This window comes from Monodelphis domestica, chromosome 4 (genome assembly GCF_027887165.1).
Source record: "Monodelphis domestica isolate mMonDom1 chromosome 4, mMonDom1.pri, whole genome shotgun sequence".
NCBI lineage: Eukaryota > Metazoa > Chordata > Mammalia > Didelphimorphia > Didelphidae > Monodelphis > Monodelphis domestica.
The window spans coordinates 226,513,660-226,522,897 of NC_077230.1; the positions used below are offsets into that span (position 1 = coordinate 226,513,660).

At 39.4% G+C, this 9,238-nt stretch overlaps 1 non-coding gene across 1 annotated transcript; it reads left to right on the forward strand.

Annotated features, from left to right (window-relative positions):
* The first annotated feature begins 8,917 nt into the window (after window positions 1–8,917).
* MIR100 (microRNA mir-100) lies at window positions 8,918–8,997 on the forward strand. The gene has a single exon (NR_032157.1). It is a non-coding gene; the product is annotated as a microRNA mir-100 (primary transcript).
* Window positions 8,998–9,238: the final 241 nt, after the last annotated feature.

Genomic DNA, 9,238 nt, shown 5'->3' on the forward strand with positions numbered 1-9,238 from the left:
TCTTTGCTTGGGTACCTACATTTCTCTTGTTGGGATAGTGAGATCTCTCATTTTTACAAAACATTCTCAGTGTTTAAAAAAGACACTGAGGAAAAAAAGGTCATATGTGTGTGTGTTTATATACTCACAATGTATGTATGCATACACAAATATGCATGCTTGTGTATATATACACACACAGGTGTATACACACATGGGTGTATATGTGTGTGTATGTATTCATGCATATATGTGTGTATACATTTATCTATTCACACAGAGTCCCTTTAATTGTAGCTGAAGATCCAGTCTCATACAGTCTTTCTAAAAGGTGGTCAGAGAGGGTTAATTTCTACAAAATAGTCCTTCCACTGTGGATAGGACCAATGTATCCTTCATCTTTCTAATCCAGAAAATTCTTCACTATCTGGGTGGGCTCCCGTAGGACTCTGGCCATTCATTTGATACTTCACTGCTTGCTTCAACCTCATTATGTGCAAATCAGGGATAAACATGTTAGTAAAAGAAAAAAATGTAACAGGGAGGGGCATCAACTCACCTGGCTCACCTTAGGTCTTCAGTGAAAAAAATATTCTTCCCTTCCTATGGACTTTTCCTCTCTAATGTCTACTATTCGGTGTGAGCTGCAGCTCTAGAATAGCTACAGAGATCCTTTTTAGAGGATTTCTTGGGGCTGTAGGCTAATTGCAGCAGAATCTTCCAGTATCCACCCCCTCCATCCAAAGAGTAGAGAGGCAAAAGTATCCCAGTTAGTCTGGGAGACAGTGACCCAGGAGATTCCAGTTCTAGGAGAGACAGGTTTCCACAGTTCCCTGAGAAAGGAGCAAGGCTGTTGTCTATTTTGCCCCACTACTAAGGAGGATTTTAGAAATTCCTATAGAGGAGACTCAGAAAAGAAAATATTGGCTATTACAGTACAAACATCTCTGTCCTGAAAGAAAATGTTAATTTCACCCTAAATCAAATGTTGACATACAGCTGCTGAGGAAGGTGTGTCACTATGGAAAAGCGAGGATCCCGGACTCAAGAGAAGGGATGTTGGACTGTATTCTCTCAGGCAGAATGCTGGCTGGTTTAGAAACTGAACTGCTTTCACTGGAGTTTTTTTCTTCTTCTAAATTTACAGTTTATGAATTGGCATATTATTCTTTTTAAAGGCAAACCCAGCAGTTTTAATCTCTCTGTGTCACCCTGCCCGGCAGGGGAACAAGTTACTTTGTGGTACACAGTGTCTGCTGGCAGCAGCAGGGTCCCCACATTGTCAAAGTTGGCAGGAATTCAGACACTTCCAACATCTGCCAGTGGACGTGGGATTCGGTTTGGTGAAGTGGGAGAGGGGAATAAGTCCAGGATTCGGACTGGGAGAGGGTGAGGTACCCAGATGGAAGGACGTTTGCAGCTGTAACTATTTCCCTCCCTTCCCTACCCCCACCTCCCACAAACACTCATTCTGTAAATTCTCCTTAATATGCTCTGCACCCACATTTTAAAATTTAGAATTAAGGTCCCCCCACCTTCCCCCACCTACATACATACACACACTTTAACTTGTTAAGTTTGAAAGATGATATATACACATAGTTTGCCTTGCCAGTCAGCACGGTTAAGGCCAAGATTAATGTGGAAGGTTGGTGCAAGGATGCCGCAGAGAAGCGTGATCAGAATACGAGATGGAACATAGGGGGAAAAGGCCAAGAAATATGTCTGTGCTTGGAGTTTACACAAGTCTCCTTAGCAACTTGTCTGATCCTTTTTTCTTTTAATGTTTTGTGTATGTGCATGTGTGTGTATGTGTGTATGTGTGTCTGTGTTGTGTATATTCCAAACCCTGAATGAGTAAAATGGGTGTTGAGTTTCTAAAAGCTCCTTCTTTCCCTTTTCACTTGGGAGAAATTTGTAGTTTCAATTAGTTAGCTCCCCTTTCTACTGCCCCCCTTCTCTTAACTAATATGGTCTCCTGCAACCCCCCCCCCTTTAAGGTCTCCATCGTTTGCATTGTGACTATGGACAGTTGGTAGCTTTCCAGAAACTCACATCTCACCATGGGGAATGATAGTGCCTGCTTCTGATGGCCACAGCTGTGCAGTTCTTTGGCACTGCCTAACTCCTTCCAGCATATATGTGTGTGTGTGTGTGTGTGTGTGTGTGTGTGCCATGCACGCACGTACATGTGCATGCTTGTGCATTATAAAACGGGGCCGCGTGGGGGGAGTTGCAAAGCCCCCATTTCCTGCTCTTTCTCTCTCCCTTTATTAAAAAATATACATGCTCTATGATTGTGATTGGAATATGATTCTAAAACTTAGGAGAAACTGGCTTTTAGTGATCAGGTATGTTGGATTTTGTGTGTTATTGGGTTGGCTCCATAGGAGCAAGGAATAGACACTCCAGTGGGTTTACCTCCAAATGCTATACCTTGAAATAACTCCAGGGAACATAGTTGCTGCTTCACTTAAGCTGCTTTTGAAATCTTGCTCTGCATGCTCAGTCGCTCCCTCTCTCTCTCTCTCTCTCTCTCTCTCCCTCTCTCTCTCTCTCTCTCTCTCTCTCTCTCTCTCTCTCTCTCTCTCTCTCTCTCTCTCTCTCTCTCTCTCTCTCTCTCTCTCTCTCTCTCTCTCCCTCCCCCCCCCTTCTCCCTCTCCCTTTCTCCCTCTCTCGTTCTCTCTTAGCTTTCCATAGAGAAAAAAAGAAACCAAGCCAAAAAAAATGTGAAGGCTTGATCTTGGCTTTTTTACAAACAGATGTTGCTTGTCATTCTGTTGTTAAGCAGGCATCAGATTGGAGCAAGCAGAAGCTTAGGGGGAACAACAGTAGAGTTTGAAAAAAGTGTTGGGGAGGGTCAAAAATGGGGGTTACTGAATAGGATGGTTGTTTTTTCTTTCTTTCTGGAGTTCAGTTTAATGGTGGCAGACATTTTCCTTTTTTTTTTTTTGGTTTGAGTTTTTTTTTTTAAGGGGGGATAGAAACTGGAAATCAATAGCTTCTGAGGTCCCCAGCTTAGAAAAGCTGATTCTCATATGGGTGAAATGCAGATAGAAAGTTCTGTTGGAAATTTTAAGACATTTTCGGTAAGTGAATGTTTACCCTGGAATAAGGCAGGGATCCTTCTGTCTCTGCTGTAACCTAGTTCTGTTGGATTTGTCAGTAGATTCTCTCTGTAAGTATCATTGTGGAGGTTACAGGCCCTTTGTTGCCTCTCCAAGAACAAGAATCACATTGTTATACAGTAAATCTTTTAATGAAACACTGATTCTTTCCATATTGTTGATCTTTTGTTTTGCTGCATGAAAGCTGATTCAATCCTCAATTTTTCCCTCTTCTTCCCTTGCTTTCTAAATCTAATTGCGGCATGCTCGGGAGCAAACATGATTTTGAACTGAAAGAGTTAAAATGAGTTGGCAACCAAGCAGCATTTTAGCAGCTTTTCAGTTCATTTATATGTAAGAAATCACAGCCGTCCGAATTTTGAAATTTTGCTTCTCAGGCTTCCATTTTAAGATCAGGAGTTCAGTTTTCATTTTTTATTTTCATGTGTATGGTTTAAAAGAAACTCTTCTTTCGTTAATACTGTTATCATGAGAAAGGGTCTCCTGTGAATAGTATCATTATTTATATTTTAAAAGAGAAGAAAAATGCCCATTTTGTACAAATCTGCTTCTCTTAATACTGAAAGTAGATTCCTTTAGCCAGCTACACATAAGACAACTTGTTACTGGCAAAGTCGCTTTCTCCTTTGTTTCATCATTGGTGCCTGAAATAAATTTGCCTCTAATTTCTCATTCTTTGATTGTTTGCTATGAGTGTTAGCTCCAGTTCTGTGTACATATATGCAAAAGAACCAGAGCAATGGCTAAGAAAGAAAGAAAGAAAGAAAGAAAGGAAGGAAGGAAGAAAAGCCAAAAAATGGGGGGGGGGGAAGCCACCCAAATAATCTAGGGATATCTATTTCTGTTTTCTTATGTTTTATTCTGACTGTCCCTTATTCTGTTTTGCTGTTTTTAATTTACTGTTGTCCAAAAACACTACGAATACTTACATTTTTCATTTCATGTGAAAATATTTATTTGGAGGGTAGGGAAAGAGAAGGCAGCAGGGAGAGTCATAAATACCAATTTCTAATTTTCTTCTTGCCTGAAAGGAACATGAATGACATGGTATTGCTTCTCTCCCCACCCCACCCCCTCCACCACTACCACCCCCTCTCTTTTCTGGTCAGTCTTCTCTTCGTAAAGGAGAATTAATTCCTGATAAGTTAGCTGACTCCAGCGCCTGCAACCCCTGCGTTGCCTGTTTGATAGACGCTTCCACACTATGGTCTGGTCTCCTTGCGGCAATATTGCGTCAAAATAGGCTCGGTGTGATACATGGCACAGACGAATTGCTCTTGGGGAGCGACATTGCTTAGATGTACCTCTTTTGTTTAGGCGACTGTATTTTTCGGCAAAAAATAAGGGTAGTGGAGGGCAAGAGAATAGCCATCAGGAAAAACTGGAAAGCCATAGGGAGACTAAACCGTAGTAGTTTTCTCTACTGGGTGATGCTAGTGTGGATACCAAGTGTAAATTTGAGTTATTCCGTTCCTTTTTCTTTAAAAAAAAGTCTAGTTTAATTATCCCCTTCCCCTTGTTATAAAAGAGGGATGCCAAGATTCGGCACCTTAAAAAAAAAAGGAGGGGAAATGGAAATCTTTCTGTTGGTATCTCGTTTTGCTGACATCACAACGTGTTTGGCGTTCAAGTCCACTGCCGGGCAAAACTCAAATAATTTTTTTTCCTTGCTAGCAGCTGCACAGTTAGTTTGCCTTTACATTACTAAAGGAACAATAAAATGAAAGGCAAAACCGGCATCTAAAACATGGCCAATGAAAGGAAGTTGGAATGGGAGCCAAGAATCCTGCTGTGGTGGAAGGAGGATAGACTCCATGAATCCACCACAATCCGGGATTTCGCTTCTTTTTAACAATCCCATCTGCAGAGAGAAATAATGACTCCTGAATCATTTCAGAGTCAAAAAGTTAAAGCGGGGGCTGGATGGTGCTACGCGGGTCCAGGTAATGACTCCCCGATTTAATTATGCCTTAACCAATCTTGCTTATGTAACTATTGATATCGTGACTCGGTCCAAAACACTGAGACTTGGGAGTAGTCTGGGGTCCTCTCAATTCTTATTTGATCATTTCTTTGGCAACATGGCTTACGAGATCCACCCGTAGCCGGAGAAATTCCAGGAAAAAAAAAAAAGGAAAGTCGTTTATTTTCAGAGAGTCTATTATTTTTCTGTCATGCGGATAAATATAATGATGTTCCATGATTTTTTTTTCCTTTTGGTAAATAAAATTCCATTTTACCCTTTGGCATTCTTTCTTCATCCTCACCACTGAGTTTTGGCTTTGCTTCTGTTTGAGTCTTATAAAAATTAAGGTCTCCAAGAGAAATAAGAGGATTCTTGATTCATTTAAAAAGTAAAAAAAAAACAAAAAAACTGTTTTGTCTTCCAGCTATGGGCGATTTTGAAGATCTTGGCCTAGCAAGATGGCAGCGGGTTTTAAAATGGGATTCCCACGAAGTTAACACTTTTTCAGGTAACGGCATTTTCTTGTGATACCCCAGACCTTTAGTTTCTGCAGGGATTATATTTTTTGAGAGGAATTTTGACTTATTTTATTTTAAATGATGGTGCGATTTTAGGACAAAATATGCGTTTGTTAGTAGCGATCATCTTAAAGAAATTTAGAGTCAATGTTAATTTTTCCCCTCAAATTATGTGAATGAAATGAAAAAGGAGCCAGGGAATGTGGCCATATTCTTAGATTCTTAGAGCTGAATGATTATTTCAAAATTTTTATTTTTCCAATGCGATGATGTCCTGGCCTTTCTCTTTCTGTATCAGTGAACTGAAATAGTAGGGATATAACACACCATCTCCCAATTGTGGGGGTACCTTTGGTTATCTATTAAAGCATCTGATTTGAGAACTATTAGTATCAGAGATTGCTTCCCACCATTACCCTGAATGTCTTCTATGTATTTAGAATTCCTGAGGAATAGGCCTCATGCAAATAACAATGATATTATTAATATTTTCATTTCTGTACTAGATTATTTGTTTAAAAACATAAATCCCTTTTGCAGAAGCCTTATCCCTCAGCTCCAGTGGTCAGTATTAGAGCTCAGTTCTTGTTATAGAGGTGTTTTCTCTCGGCGATATTGGAAGACTTTGATCCAACTACACATTTTCATGATTTGAAAATATTTGTTTGGTAAATTTGTCTCTACACTTGTCTGCCTTTCTTACCTTTTTTTTTTCTACCACTTTTGAGGGCCATTGGCTCAGGTTTTCCAAAAGCAATCTGGTATTTCAATCTTAGAGAAAATCATGAGTGCTTTTAAGAATGAATAAAAAAAACCAAACGCTCCTTTGAATAGGACCTTTATTTTTTTGTTCAGTCCAAAGAAGGCTCTTGATACAAATGTAGAATCAGAATTTGAAAAAAGAAAAACACCCAATCCCAAATCCTCTGCTTGATAGTCTATTTGTGTGTTTGATTTTTCTTAGCCACCTGGATCTCTTTTCATATATCTTTTCTTTTTGGAAATTAAAAATTGTCCACTTTAGGTAATCTAGTGCCCCTAAATGCTGGGAATTAATAGTGTTCTTTAGTCTCAGCTATTTGTCTTAGAAAGGCAGAGAGGTGCCCCTAAATGAAATGTACCCCCTGAACTCCTTTCAGTGGCCTCAGAGGAGAACAGAGCTGTCTGTGCAGATTTATGGAGGTGTGCCTATTGGAATGACTAACTGCTTCTTTGACACATCCCATCTCATCTCCAGGGAGCTCCATTATAACTTTTTAACAAACATAATAATAAAAATGAGTTCTTATTATCCTCCCCATGGGAATATGCGAACATCACACTAAATTTTCCTGAGTTGATATCTTATGGGTCATCTAGTCACTCTTTAAGAAACGTAAGGCTACATATTTGAAAATACCATATTCCCCTCCTTTCTCTTTTTTGAAGATTAGAAGTAGAAGCTTCTGGTATCAGGTGATATCAGTGGCATGGGAAGGGTCAAAATACTAGAGAGTAAAGGGATTTTTTTAAAAAGACAAACTCATTCTGAGAAGAGAGGGATGAGTCCTACTAACCTTTATGAGAAAGACAGAGTACAATGTTTAATGCTAAAATGCCATAACATTGTTTATTAAGAAATGAAAATCAGGCCAAAAAGTCAAACTCAACTTCTTATTTATGACTGCATCAGCTCTGTTAACGGGTTTATAGGCCAAGATGTTTACTGCTTTTGGTTTGCAAAATAGGCAAAAAAACGTGAAATTTAAGAATTATAGCACCAGAATTCCTAATCATTCCCATGTCTGTTCCCTATCCCATTGTTTTCAGTTTTCAGTTTAGTTTTATCAGGGCTTGCCCTGTTCTAGAAATAATTCCCTAGTGAGGACATATTCTCTTTGCCCCAGAATCATTAGATCTTAATTTTGTCTCTTAGACCTTTGGATGAGGATCCCCCATGTCTGTCTGGGGTAAAAAAGATAAAACAAAACAAGTGTCCACCAGCCTGGTTAGTAAGGAACAGAGGGATATGCACCTTTCTATCCTGCACAGAAAGTGGTTACTTTGTTCTCACCCATGTAACATAGAGATGCTATTGACTATAACTTTCGATGAATAGGGGAGCAGTAACATGCTTATTATTAATATTATCTTCTCATCTGTTTAATGGAGTTGAGATTGAAACATAATTATTACTGTTAGCAATAGCTCTCACATCTATATAGCACTTTGTTTTTTACTTAGCAGTTTATTCAGGACAATCATATAACCAGGATATTATTATTATTATTATTATTATTGTTTCCATTTCACAAATGGGTACTCTGAGGATTAGAGACCTTAAATGACTTACCTATGGTCAAATGGCTATGATGTGATGGGTTTAAGCCAATGTCTGGATTTGGAGATGGATGATCCCAGGCTTTCTTGGTTCTAAATTCCATATTCCCTCTATTGCCCTATGGTGCTTTCTACATAAGAAGTACAAATCACAGTTGCCCTAATAGAAACTTTTTTTAAAAATGAGGGCTTTGAAAATTAAAGTTTTCATTATTTGGAGTATTTTGAGCAATAATATAGACTCTGATTTGGATGAAATTGTGTAAAACTTGTCCTCTTGCTTTGTTCAAATGGGAGAGAGAATTTTCTGATGTGATTTATTAAACATTCTTCTCTGGAATAATGATTCTTTTCTAAAACAATTGTTATATTCATCATGTTTATATTTTATTCCAGCTCTTCATCGAGCCTATCAGAATGACAATAAAGGGGGGTGGGAAATTCACCAATTTTTTTGTAATTAACTATAACTAAAAAAGTGAAAAATCTCTTTCTCTCTCTCTCTCTCTCTCTCTCTCTCTCTCTCTCTCTCTCTCTCTCTCAATCTCTCTCTCAATTCCTCTCTCTGTCTCTGTCTCTGTCTCTCTCTTTCTCTTTCTCACTCTCACACACACACACACATATACACACACCCTCCTCCTACAAGCCAAAGAATTTTCTTGACTCTGCTGATTTACCCTATTAATATTGCTGTGTGTGCAGTGTAGGTTATGGACTGGTCAACTGGTTCTGCCACTGTATTAACAAGAAAATAATGTGGTTTACACTCAGAGAAAACTTAGTTTTGTACGTTCTTAGACTTGGGGCTCACTGAAGGGAAGAGGAAGCCTAAAGGGAAGGCTGGGGGAACCGAGAGAGAAGGTATTTTATCTCTACCCCATTCTGAGCAAGGCTGAAGCTGTCCTTTTCTGGCCTGGTATAGAATGGCAAAATCTGCTGCTGGACTAACGGCTTTGATATTTCATTTGCAGATGTATCAGACCCCCAAACAAGAGAAGATTCTGGGGCCTGTTGCCACAAACCCGTAGATCCGAACTTGTGGTGATATTCCACACAAGCTTGTGTCTATAGGTATGTGTCTGTCAGGCAATCTCACAAACCAGGGGCCTGTTCTTTATGGCACACCATAGCCATTGACATGTTTCTGTATTTCTTTGCCCCCACACCCAAATCTAGACAAGAGGTGGCTGTTTTGTTCTGAGATGGTCATTATTCTTTTGTGCTTAATATTGTCATATTCCTGCCACACAGGCCTCTTGGGTGAGGCTGTGGGCATTTGGGTTTGCAGGTAACCTCAAATTTGGTGGGTTTTGGACACCCAGCTATTG